We start from the raw sequence: 11,174 nt of genomic DNA on the forward strand, positions 1-11,174 counted from the left end.
TTGGAAAAGACCTCCGAGATCATAGAGTCCAATCATTGAACTGTTAACCACCACTGATGGAGCTGACAGATCTTACTCTTTCATGGATATATCATGATTGGAAAGCTTCCTCAGAAAGTGGGAACCCTCGATTCTCAAGGAAATCACAAACAAATAAAATTTATCCTTTTGTAATTTATTTTGAATAGAGATTCCTGCATGTTCACCATCTCTTCTGTTAGACAACTGTCTTGTTAGACAAGTGGCTTCTATTCCTCTCAGAAAAAGAGGTTGGAAACCCCCCAGCCACACTGCAGCAGACAGCTCCTCATGACAAGCAGTGCATCAAACGGGTACCAGCCCCCTCCATTCCTCCTGGAGCAGCTGAGTTATTGCTCAGATTACTGCCCAAAAATTAATGACTCCTAGGAAAAATAGTAGATCAAGAAGGAGACAGTCTTACTCCATAGTCTCATCTATTTCATGACAGAAAAAAAAAAATATAGCATCAGATTTTGTGTCTGAATATCCCCTAGCACCAGCATTGGCTCCTTCCCTGGGCTCAGGGAGTTAAATGAGAAAAGAGACTAATCTGCCCATCTTCAGGCACTAATCAGCTTGTAGGTTTCATAGCTTAGTGGATTATTGCAAACCCAGCAGCAGAAATGTGTTCACCTAAGACATTTCTGCACAGCCCCAGAGGTACCTCTGGGTTTGGCACCAGTGATTTTGTGGCTCTAAATTTTGTACTTTCACAGCCAAAATGACAGGTAGGCACAGAAATCTTCTCAGAGGCATTTGAGCCTGTGCACTCCAGTTAGCTGCCAGCAGTCCTTTCTTCACCTATTTACAGGAGATGACACAATCTTTGTGGCAGGGAAGGTCCAGATGATGAATGTCTAAGTCTCTACAGAGAGAGGAATGTAAACTTAGTTGGTACAATGAAATTAGCATAATTCATGAATAGGTCAATTTCAATTACTTATGTATAGAAAGTAGATTTTCTCTTAACAAGATAAATCTAATTTAAAAATTCTATCATATCTCTTTTTTCCAAGAGACATCCACAATTGGGCCTTTGCTGTTATCAGATGTGTGAAGCAACATCACTGTATATTTTCACACCTAGTTGATTACTTAACCATCTGTTCTCTCCAACAACACAGGATACAAGATGGGAGGAAGAAAGGGGAAGAGAAATAAATGGAAATATCACTGTGATTGTTTTCCAACCTATTTCTCAATTTTTCATTTGAACCATAAATTCCAGGCTAATTTTTATTACAGTGGTAGGTGTGTGAAAACAAGGGCTGTATATATAAAAACAAACCTTTTATAACTCTTCATCTTTTTTTTTTTAAATCAGAATAATGGAAATATTTCACAACTTTCTTCATATCCTCTCTGGATGACTATAAAATGGAGGTGGAGGTAGGAGAATTTAGTAGGCAGAACATTAAGTGCATTAGACAAAAATCAGTTATTTAGTAGCTCATACTTAAAAATATTCACACTTAATTTAACTCACCTCATTCTCTAGAAGGACTGTGGGTGTGTTAATCGAGTTGATAAAATCATTCATCTCTATGGACAGTTTAGAAATTGACTTCAAATTTTCAGTTACCTTTTTTCTAATGTGTCCTCTTTGGCCTAAATTTATTTTTCAGACACCATTTAAAAATAGAGGCCCAGAGAGATTTAATATATTGGGTTGAATCACATATTTTAAATTATAAATCTTCCAATTATTAAAAAACCAAAACAAATAATCTTACAATATATTTTTCCTTGACATTTTCACTCAAATACAATATGATACCGCCTTCATTTTGATAGCTTTGTCAAGAACAAGTATTTTGACATCCTCTACGTTATTTTCCTTTATAATTATGGATTCAGGTGGCATATAAAATTGTGAAAAAGAAGAACCTAACATAAGAAATCTAGAAATAGCATAAAGGTCTCTGTAATCACAGAATCTCACTGAACATGCTTAACACATAGGTGATATAGCATCCCTTAGAACATTGTGTATATATACACATAAGTGTATATATATATATACATACATAAATATATAGACATATATGCAACACCATCACCAACTTCATAAATGGCCATTAGTGACTCTCCAAACCAAAAGCAGAAGTTTTTCTCTTTTTCTAGCCCAGCCAAGGTAGCAAATCTGTGTGCAAGTCAGAATTAGAGAAAAAAACATGGAAGCCACATGCTAATCATACAGAGGCATTCCTTACAGGAATAAAAGTTGCCCTATGTTAAAAGACAGACAAAAAGCTGGGGGTAGCTGAAGTTAAGGCAAACCTAAATTAACTGTTTTGTGGCCCTCACCTACCTACTCAGATGCCTGACTCTTGCACCTTTGGCACACTAAATCATCATCAGTCAAAGACAGGCAGCAGCAAGGTGGGTTGATGTAAATGGTGTTTCTGGGTTGAGTGACTGGGGAAGTCACAACAGCAGTGCCCTGTGAGCTGCCTGGGGCTTTGGGGTACTCAAACTCTGTGGGTGTTCAGAAGCAGGAAAGGTTAATGTAAGAGAAAGAGCTTTCTTGGTGCCTTTTTGTTCACAGCTGTTTCCCATCCACGTAAAAAGAAAGGAGTGGGTGGAAGGTTCCTCTCTACCTGCCAGATACTGAACAAATGAGGTCAGGAAATCCAGGAGGAATTTGGTTGGGACTGTAGGGCCAAGATGAGTTGGAACCACAGTGGGGAACCTGGGAAATACAAGAGATTCCTGGGAATAAAAACTATGGTGGAGTGTTCCTTACAACCCAGGAAGTCATGCATTAACTGAAAACAACCATAAAGTCAGAGCTGTATCTTGAGGGAACAGGTGGATAGGAGGGAGTTGCCCACAAACCTTGTTCCTTTCTCACGTTTTCCCTTTAGGCACATTGATGGTTCTCTGCCTAAAAAGTGAAATATTCTAGTCCTTATGCACTAAACCCTATGCTTTCTGTTTCTTTGAAAGCTCACTGCAGAGAAAGTCTAGACAGAAAGACCTTAATGTTTTAGTAAATGTTGGTCTTTCTGTAGTCCTTTGGTGGAATGGACAAACAAGGTTTATGTCAGTGGGTCTGAGTAGAAAAATTTGTATTGGGGAAGGGAAACAGCAGTGCCTCAACACTGTGGGACAAGGTCTTTGTGTAGAAGAGTGGATGACAAGGCCCTCTGCTCACCAGTCCTCAGAAAGGGTGAGGAGTAGAATCATGGAATTGTTTAGGTTGGAAAAGATCACTGAGTCCAACTGCAAGTGTAACACTGCCAAGTCCAACATTAAGCCATGTCCCCAAGTGCCAAATCTACACATCTTTTAATTGCCTCCAGGGATAATGACTCCACCACTTCCCTGAGCAGCCTGTTCTAATGCCTGACAACCCTTTTAGTAAAAAATTCATTCTGAATATCCAATATAAACCTCTCCGGGTGCAGCTTGTATTTGTTACCTGGGAGAAAAGACTGACTCCCACCTCACTACATCCTCCTTTCAGGTAGATGTGAAGAGTGGCAAGGTCTCCTCTGAGTCCCCTTTTTTTCCCAGCATACTGGAAATAAATTTAGCTCAAGCTATTGAACTATGTCTTCTGCATGCTTCGAACTGGAACCCAAATTTTAGTTGCAGCCTGGTGGATTAGGAGACAAATTTGGTTAGCGGGTTTACCTATCAACCCTGCCTGATAATGCCTGCACTTGCTTTGCATTCCTCCAGGTATAGTACTTGAAAAATAATGCTTCCCAGAGTAATGGCTGGGTTTTGCTTTCCAGAAAAACCCTGCCACAAGTCTGTGGTTTAAAGCCATAAGTTAGATTTGCAGTCCATCATGGTTGAGATCAATACAACAAAGAGAGCTGACACAGATCCTGCACAAAGACAGATTGCACTTTCAAGGGAATTTCATGCCATTTAAAAATGGAATTAAGCAAGATGGAAATGCTAAAAATACATGAAAGATAAAGTTTAAGCCACTAAAGGAAAACCTTGTGTGTTATTCTGCTTATTAAAAGACAACAAGCTGCCACAAAATAAATATTCTCTGCTAATGAGCTAATATTTAATCAGCACAGTGCTCTGTTCTGAGAAAAAAAAATCTTCTGCTGGCCACTTTTTGGTGGTGGCCCTTTAAAAAGGCAGATAGAAAACCCAAGCATGCTGTATTTAAATTACTCTTTTTTTTTCTTCTATGCAGTGAAGCTGCAGCAGACTCTAGTGCTTCTCATAATTTTATTTATGACCCCAGGCCCTCAATCCCAGGGAAAATGGAGGTCATGCTGCTTCTTATCCATGTTGTCATGCAGATATGTGAGCTTTCAAATTGGGTGTTTACTTCTAAACCTCAAGGTAACACACATTTTTTAATGACTCACACTTCGGAGTTTGTTTGGCGTTTTTTTAACTCCACAAATGGGACTGCTGATGCTTGTCCAGCTCATTGAATAGGGAAAAGATCCATCTGCAGAATCCCATGAGATGTTTATGTGCTGGGGCTGGACAAAGTTATCTGTATCTATTTGCACCTCAGGGCTCCGACTCCACCAGCAGATTTCTGCAGAAGAAGCATAGCAAGAGAAGAGGGACAGCAAAACACACATTGGTGGGAAGAAAGGAGATTCTTCTGAAGAGCTGGATAAAGAGAGATAAAAACTGGCACAGTGGTAGGGTGAATTTTGATAAATTGCCTTCCACTTCTGCAGCTAGGTTTTCCCCACCTTTTCAGGTTTAAAATCAATCTTTCCAATGAACTTCTGAATAGCCAGAAATGTCTAATTTGCTATTTACAGCTGTGACTGGTGTATGAAAGAGTATTTCAAGCTGTGCAAAGTATCACCACCTGAATGAATTTACCTCACACCCTCCGTCTGCAGTACACTTTCTTTTCTCCAGCAGGACAAAAATTTAATGCTTCTTCCCTCACTCTCAGTGGATTTTGCACATCACATAGTACTTCATCAAGGATGAAGGGGCTCAGGTATGTTATTTAATGTTTCAATAACATGCTAGAGAATAAATTAAGAGTTCTGAAGTAGAGTTGCCATTTACTGCATAGAGTCAGAGATATAGTGGTGTGCACAAAAAAATTACAGATCCTCCACATGTATTCTTGACTCAACAGCTTCATCATTCTGGATGTTGCTTTTGGGCTGAATTAGGGTTCTGTGTGACACCACAGGACATTTCCTTCCTTCTGCTTTTATATCTTGTCCTTCTTCCTGGGCAGCCTCCCCTCCTCCAAGCACAGAAAGTCTTAGTTTATATTTCTTAAAAGCACATAGTTGCTTCTTTTTGGAGTCTTTTTTTTTTTCCCCACTCTTCTGTGAAGTACTGGAGAATGTGGTATCTTCTCTCTCCAGCCAGCTTCCTTGGAAAACCAGTTATTTGATTGAGATTACAGCTGTTGATTTTTATGATTTCCCATTTAGCCAGATGTGGAGAAAGATTGCATTTTGCCTTGTCAGAAAATGCTAAATTCAACACTCTTGGAAATGAGTCTGATGATACAGCAGGTTTTGTAGCAGTGTTTTCCCATTAGCATTTTAATTTCTTTGATTTTACCTAGACAAATTCGTGAGACTCTTACACCAGTCAAAGAAAAAAGAGGTTATAGGGTCAAAAGGCAACATATATGTAATTGGTGGTAGGGTAGCTTACTGAACTTTAGTTTACTACAACTGCCAGTCACTGGGACTAACCATGTTCAGGTGTAGGAAGTAACTAGAGAGCTAAAGTTATGCTGGAGAGTGCTTGTTCCCTTCAGGGTTGTTTTTGGTGTTTTCAGCTAGAGATTAGAGATCCTTTAAGCAGCAACTTGACCAAGTAGAACCTCCTGGACATGGAAGATCAATCTTGTTTTGGGGGTGATATCAAGCCTGTTTGACAGAGGACATACAAGGACTGAAAGCAGAGGTAGCTAATTGAGATACTGTGAGATCCTCCCTGACCTCCTGCTGTTCTAGAATAATGTGGTCCTCCTAGAGGTCTGTTGTGTCTGCTGGCTCTCACGAAATTTCTTGCACATTTCCAGATAAAACAGCAATAGATGGATGTTTCTGCTTGCATAACTGAAGCCTGTCTTAGTTGTCTCCTTTCATGATCTGAAATGTTCCCTAGGCCCCAATTAGATTGCATTAACTAGATTTCCATCATGTATAATGGAGCTTAGACACTCAGCTCATATAATGACACTTACAGATAGACACTTAAATTATAGGTCTAATCTTGCACCAAATCCAATCCCAAACCAGAAGGAGTGAGAGCAAGAAGTCAGCCATGGCCAGGGGAGGGCTGTACAAATGCTCTTTCTGTCTTTTCTTTTTGATCTGTTGGACATATTTTTCAGTTTGGTAAGTTAATTGTCCTAGCTTTTACTCTAACAGAGCCTGTTGTTTTCCGTTTTTTTAAAATTTAAAAACCTTGCAATCTTTTTTTTTGAGGAGCTCCTTATAGAAGATTGTCTAGACTGTTGACCTCAACATCAGATCCTCTGTACGTGTGAAATGTTTTTGTCCAATGGACCTATGGCTCCAGTGTTCTCAGCTTCCCAAGAGTCTGACTTCCATGAGCACATCAGGCAGATGTCATTTCAAAGAGAAGAGGCTGTGATTGAGGCATTTCCTGCACAGAGACCCATCCTGGGAACAGTGGGGTCTTTGGCTCTTGGATCCTCTCGGGTTTATCCCACTAGCCAGAGTCACAGCTCTTTAGATCCATCCCAGTTCTTCCTACAGCCATGAGCCCCTGAAGTAGTGAGGTTAAGTAAGAGCACAGATTTTCAGGAAATACGTCTTCACGGTTCCCACTTGATATCCAGATAAAAATAGACCTGGATGTTATATCTCTTTTCCCCTTCTCTTCTGTCTGCTGACTGGGATTTGCTGTGTAATGTCGCTTGTAATTTTTCTAGCTTATTTTCAAGTTCAGGTTGTTTGTTTTTGTTTTTTTTTTTTCACTTGTAGGAGGTTGCCTGCTCACAAGCTCTCTACCCCTTTGACAGATGATAATATTCAATATGTTACATTGATTCATAAGTTGTTACCTCTCAAATGCATGTTGGTTGAGCAGGACGCTGCACAACTCAGCCCAAGTAGTGGGGTTAGAATGAGACTTTTCTAATGTATTTACTATAGAGATAAAAACCAGTGTGTCAGATACGATTGAAGAACAACTAGTACAAAACCAGCTAATCTACTTAAATAAAATGTACCCACTTTGGTGCTTCAGTAGGTATAAATTCCCCTACTCAAATGCTGTTAGTGTTAATACTGTGTCACCCTATTATGGGCTGTGTCACCCTATTATGGACAAGCCAAGAAAGGACACACACTGTCCTGGTTGATACATCACTGAGAGATAGATTGAAGAGTAACAGGCTACTGAAGTTCACCCTACACAAGTAAGGAAGAGTAGGACAAAGCAGGTGGGATTCCCCCCATAATGGGACTCACAGCCGTAGGCATGCTCCAGTCAGATTTCAGAGGATTAATCTCAGCACTTATGTTGGTGTCAGAGATCAATAACTCTTGGACTTTTATTTATGATCTCTTTACTGAAGAGCTCTGTGGCTCAGCTCGTGATGTTCTGATTTCTGTTCTCTTGCTCCTGTGAACTTCAGTTTAGAAGTGCAGATGGAGAACATGCTCCAGAGAGATGATGTACCTTGAAACTCAGGATATTTAGACACTGATTCTGAGGAGTAGTACGCTATTGTTTTTTCCTTTAAAGTTTGTTTATTGCATTGGATCCATGGGGAACTGATCTACATTGCCTGTAAGCTAGAAAAAATGTGTTGGCATGAGTACAAAAATGATTACAGGTGCATGCAATGTTTTGCAGCCAAATAAATTCCCTGGCACATCTGTAGAGGTGACAGGCATGCCCCAGGACCAAGAGTAATTGCCACGGTGGAAGGAAAGAGAAACTTCTTTAGGCAGTGCTGCTGCTGCACCGTCTGTGTTTTAAACAATTCAGAAATTCTTTAGTCAGGCATAGTGGTAAATATGAGAGAGATCTAAAGATTACTTTTTAATAAATACAGGATGCATCCAAAGGGACTGCAGTACATATTTGCTAACCAACTACAAGTTGTACTTTGGGATTTGACACACACATCTGTTAGCCACTATGGGTACTCTTAGTATGGCACCCTTGCCACGTTTGGATCTATTCTATCTATTGACTTAAAAATTGTTTTTTGAATTAGATGTTTTAGGGTTTCTGTCATTAAATTGAGATTGGGCCAGTTAGCCTGCAAGCCCCGTGTTCTTAGTTTGATGATACAGATATTCTAATACAAATTCATTAAGTTTTACCCATCTAAGAACAAATCTGCTGAGGAATTGATGACTCCTCTGTAAGCATTATTTACATTTACTGGTTTTGGCTGGGATAGAGTTAGTTTTCTTCACAGTAGCTGGTATGGGGCTATGGTTTGGATTTGTACTGAAAACACTATTGATAACTGAAGGATGTTTTTGTTACTACTGAGCAGGGCTTACACTCTTTGAAAAGTCAAGGCCTTTTCTGCTCCTCACCCAGCAAGAAGGCTGGGACTGCTCAAGGATTTGGGAAGGGAGGCAGACAGGACAGCTGACCCCAAATGGGATATCCAGACTACATGATGTCATGCTCAGAATACAAAGCTGGGGAATGAAGAAGTAAGGGAGGGACATTCTGAGTGATTGTGTTTGTCTTCCCAAGTCACTGGTATGCATGATGGATTCCTGAGTAATGGCTGGTGTAATTCCTGGTGATAGCTGAACACCTGCCTGCCCATGGGAAGTGGTGAATGAATTCTTTGTTTTGCCTTGCTTTGCTTTGCTCTGCTCTACCTATTAAACCATCTTTATCTCAACCCATGAGTTTCTCACTCTTACCTTTCCGATTCCCCCTTTCCCCCATCCCACAGGAACAGGGGTGGCATGAGAGCCTGTGTGGGACTGAGTTGCCAGTTGGGGTTAAACCAGGACTGTTTGCATATTATTTGTAGCTGTATGATGAAAAAAGAAGGCAAGCAGTAGTTGCTGAATATGAAATGTGCCCTAAAGCCATCTGGAAAAAGAAAAGTCTAGATACTATCCAAACGCATTTGGTGTAACAGAGGAGGTTGCTGACAGAGGCTGTACCCATCCTATTCAATGCCTGCATAGGATTTTCACTTTGCAGAAGCTGCATGATGAACTCTTGACTTTGCAAAGAACAGGAGCATCTCCTTCGTCTCAAGGTATGCTCTGTTATTAGATGTTTTTCAGCTACTTTAATTAAGCAATTAATTACTTAATCTGCAAAGGAATGTTTTAAAAATCATGTTGAACAGCACATTTACAACACACTTAACAAATAGAGCAAGCACAGTTCTTTTGAGTGTCAATGCAAAGTAGGATTCTGTACATCCTTCTATGAGCCAAGATTGTTTACTCATTTATCCAAAAGCACAGGCAAAATCCAGGCTGTGTAAAACAGGCAGAACTGAATTCCCATTGGTTACAGTGTAAAATTGCTTTCATCTCAGGTAGGTGTCCATCTGCAAGGTTTAGATAAAAGAATTGTTCAGGTATTGTTGCAGTATCCACTGGATGACAAGTTGGTTGCTTTGGCAACTTGTTATTTAGTGTTTGAACGGTGGTATAAATAGCAACACAGCACATTGTCGTTGTCAAGCACTATCATGATAAGTGAAGTAAGAGATGTCACCAAATTCAGTTTTGAGATTCCTACCAAGCACAATACGTTCATACTTGTGTGTGTGACAGAGAGACAAAGGGCTCAAAGTCCCTTTTTTAATAATGCAAACCCAATGTAAAAGCTGCATAGAAATATTATTCCTTTCAGGTTACACTTTCAAATGGCCTCAGAAGAAGCATCTTGTGTACAAGGCCATGAAAAATTAAAGATAAAAATAAAAATAAAGGAAAGAAAAAAAAGAAAAAAACAAAACAATGCAAACAAACAAAAAAAAGAAAAGAAAAGAAACCCTACTTTCCTAAAGTGATGCAAGCTGTTCTGTTAGAAGTCACACAAACACTGCTCTCCAAGACAGCCTGACTTTCAAGGAGTACAAGTAATCCAAAAGTTTTATTTAAAAACTCAACCACAAAGGGTAAAATAGATAAGTATTAGAAATGAGAAGCTGAGTTCTCATTTGTTTTGGTTTAGTGCAGAGCTGGGTATAAAAGCAAGGAAGAGAAAGAATAATCATAATCATAAAATATATTCACCTCTCAGGATGGGTGCATACCATGATAAATTATTTCACTGGGGTATCTGTGACATTTTTAATTCTCAGTAAAATTTTTCTTTCCAGACAAATCATCCACCACTGACCTGAACTTCCCAAACCTCTCTGAGTTTTTGATGAGGTCCAAAAAACATTCTCTGAACACCAGTCCAGGGAGCTCAGTCTAGTACTGGAATTATTAGAGGTTATCATGACTAAGTTTGTAGACAGTCAATGTCAAGACATTAGAAACCATTATACAAAGTTATAAGAGAGCTGGTTAGACTAAAATACCCTAAATGCATCCTTTGTGTAAATGGTTTACAAATAATATCCCACTTACTGGGCAGTTAGCACAGCTAGTGGGTGTCTCTACTCTGTGCAGTCCATTCATTGAAAAGTGCTGAGGGGGAGTGACAGAAGTGAATTATGGATACCTGAAGGTGCAGATGTTTCAAAATGCACCTCTCTGTGACTGAGGTGGCTTTTCATATCTCCATACTGAGATCAGCCTGAAATCCAAAATCAGTCAGCATGTCTTGAAAATACTCAGTTTTCCAGGTGTGTCTAGTAAGTTGTGCTGAACTTACCATAATTAGACTCACACTGTTCTCCAGATCATTCAATTTTAAATGTCACTGTTTTAGCTACACAAGCTCTAGTCACATAAACTACGGCAGTGTAACCTTTTATACAGTGATATAATTGCAGTGACCAAAACAACTCATAACTATGCTATTGCTTTCCCAGTTGAGTAGCATGCATGGATTTGAGGTGTCCAGCTTCTCTGGGACTGTTTCAGGAGAAAAAAAAAACCAAAAAAAAACCTGTTCTGAGACAAAAAAAATGCTTAAGTTCACTCTTCTAATTTTTTTGGGGGGTGTTAAATCATGGACAAATTAGCTTATTGTTTTGGCTACAAGGGAAAGAATTATTTGGTTTGCAAACATACTCCTTCCCCCTGTCT

General features: G+C 39.5%; 1 long non-coding RNA gene across 1 annotated transcript; it reads right to left on the reverse strand.

Annotated features, from left to right (window-relative positions):
* Positions 1 to 219: 219 nt before the first annotated feature.
* LOC146443133 (uncharacterized) lies at positions 220 to 10,613 on the reverse strand. The gene is made up of 3 exons (XR_014855931.1): positions 10,551 to 10,613; positions 655 to 886; positions 220 to 404 (listed from the first exon to the last, which is right to left on the reverse strand). It is a non-coding gene; the product is annotated as an uncharacterized LOC146443133 (long non-coding RNA).
* Between the last annotated feature and the right edge of the window lie 561 nt (positions 10,614 to 11,174).

The sequence above is a fragment of the Lichenostomus cassidix genome, chromosome 1Aa (genome assembly GCF_008360975.1).
Source record: "Lichenostomus cassidix isolate B80296 chromosome 1Aa, HeHo_3.0, whole genome shotgun sequence".
Lineage (NCBI taxonomy): Eukaryota > Metazoa > Chordata > Aves > Passeriformes > Meliphagidae > Lichenostomus > Lichenostomus cassidix.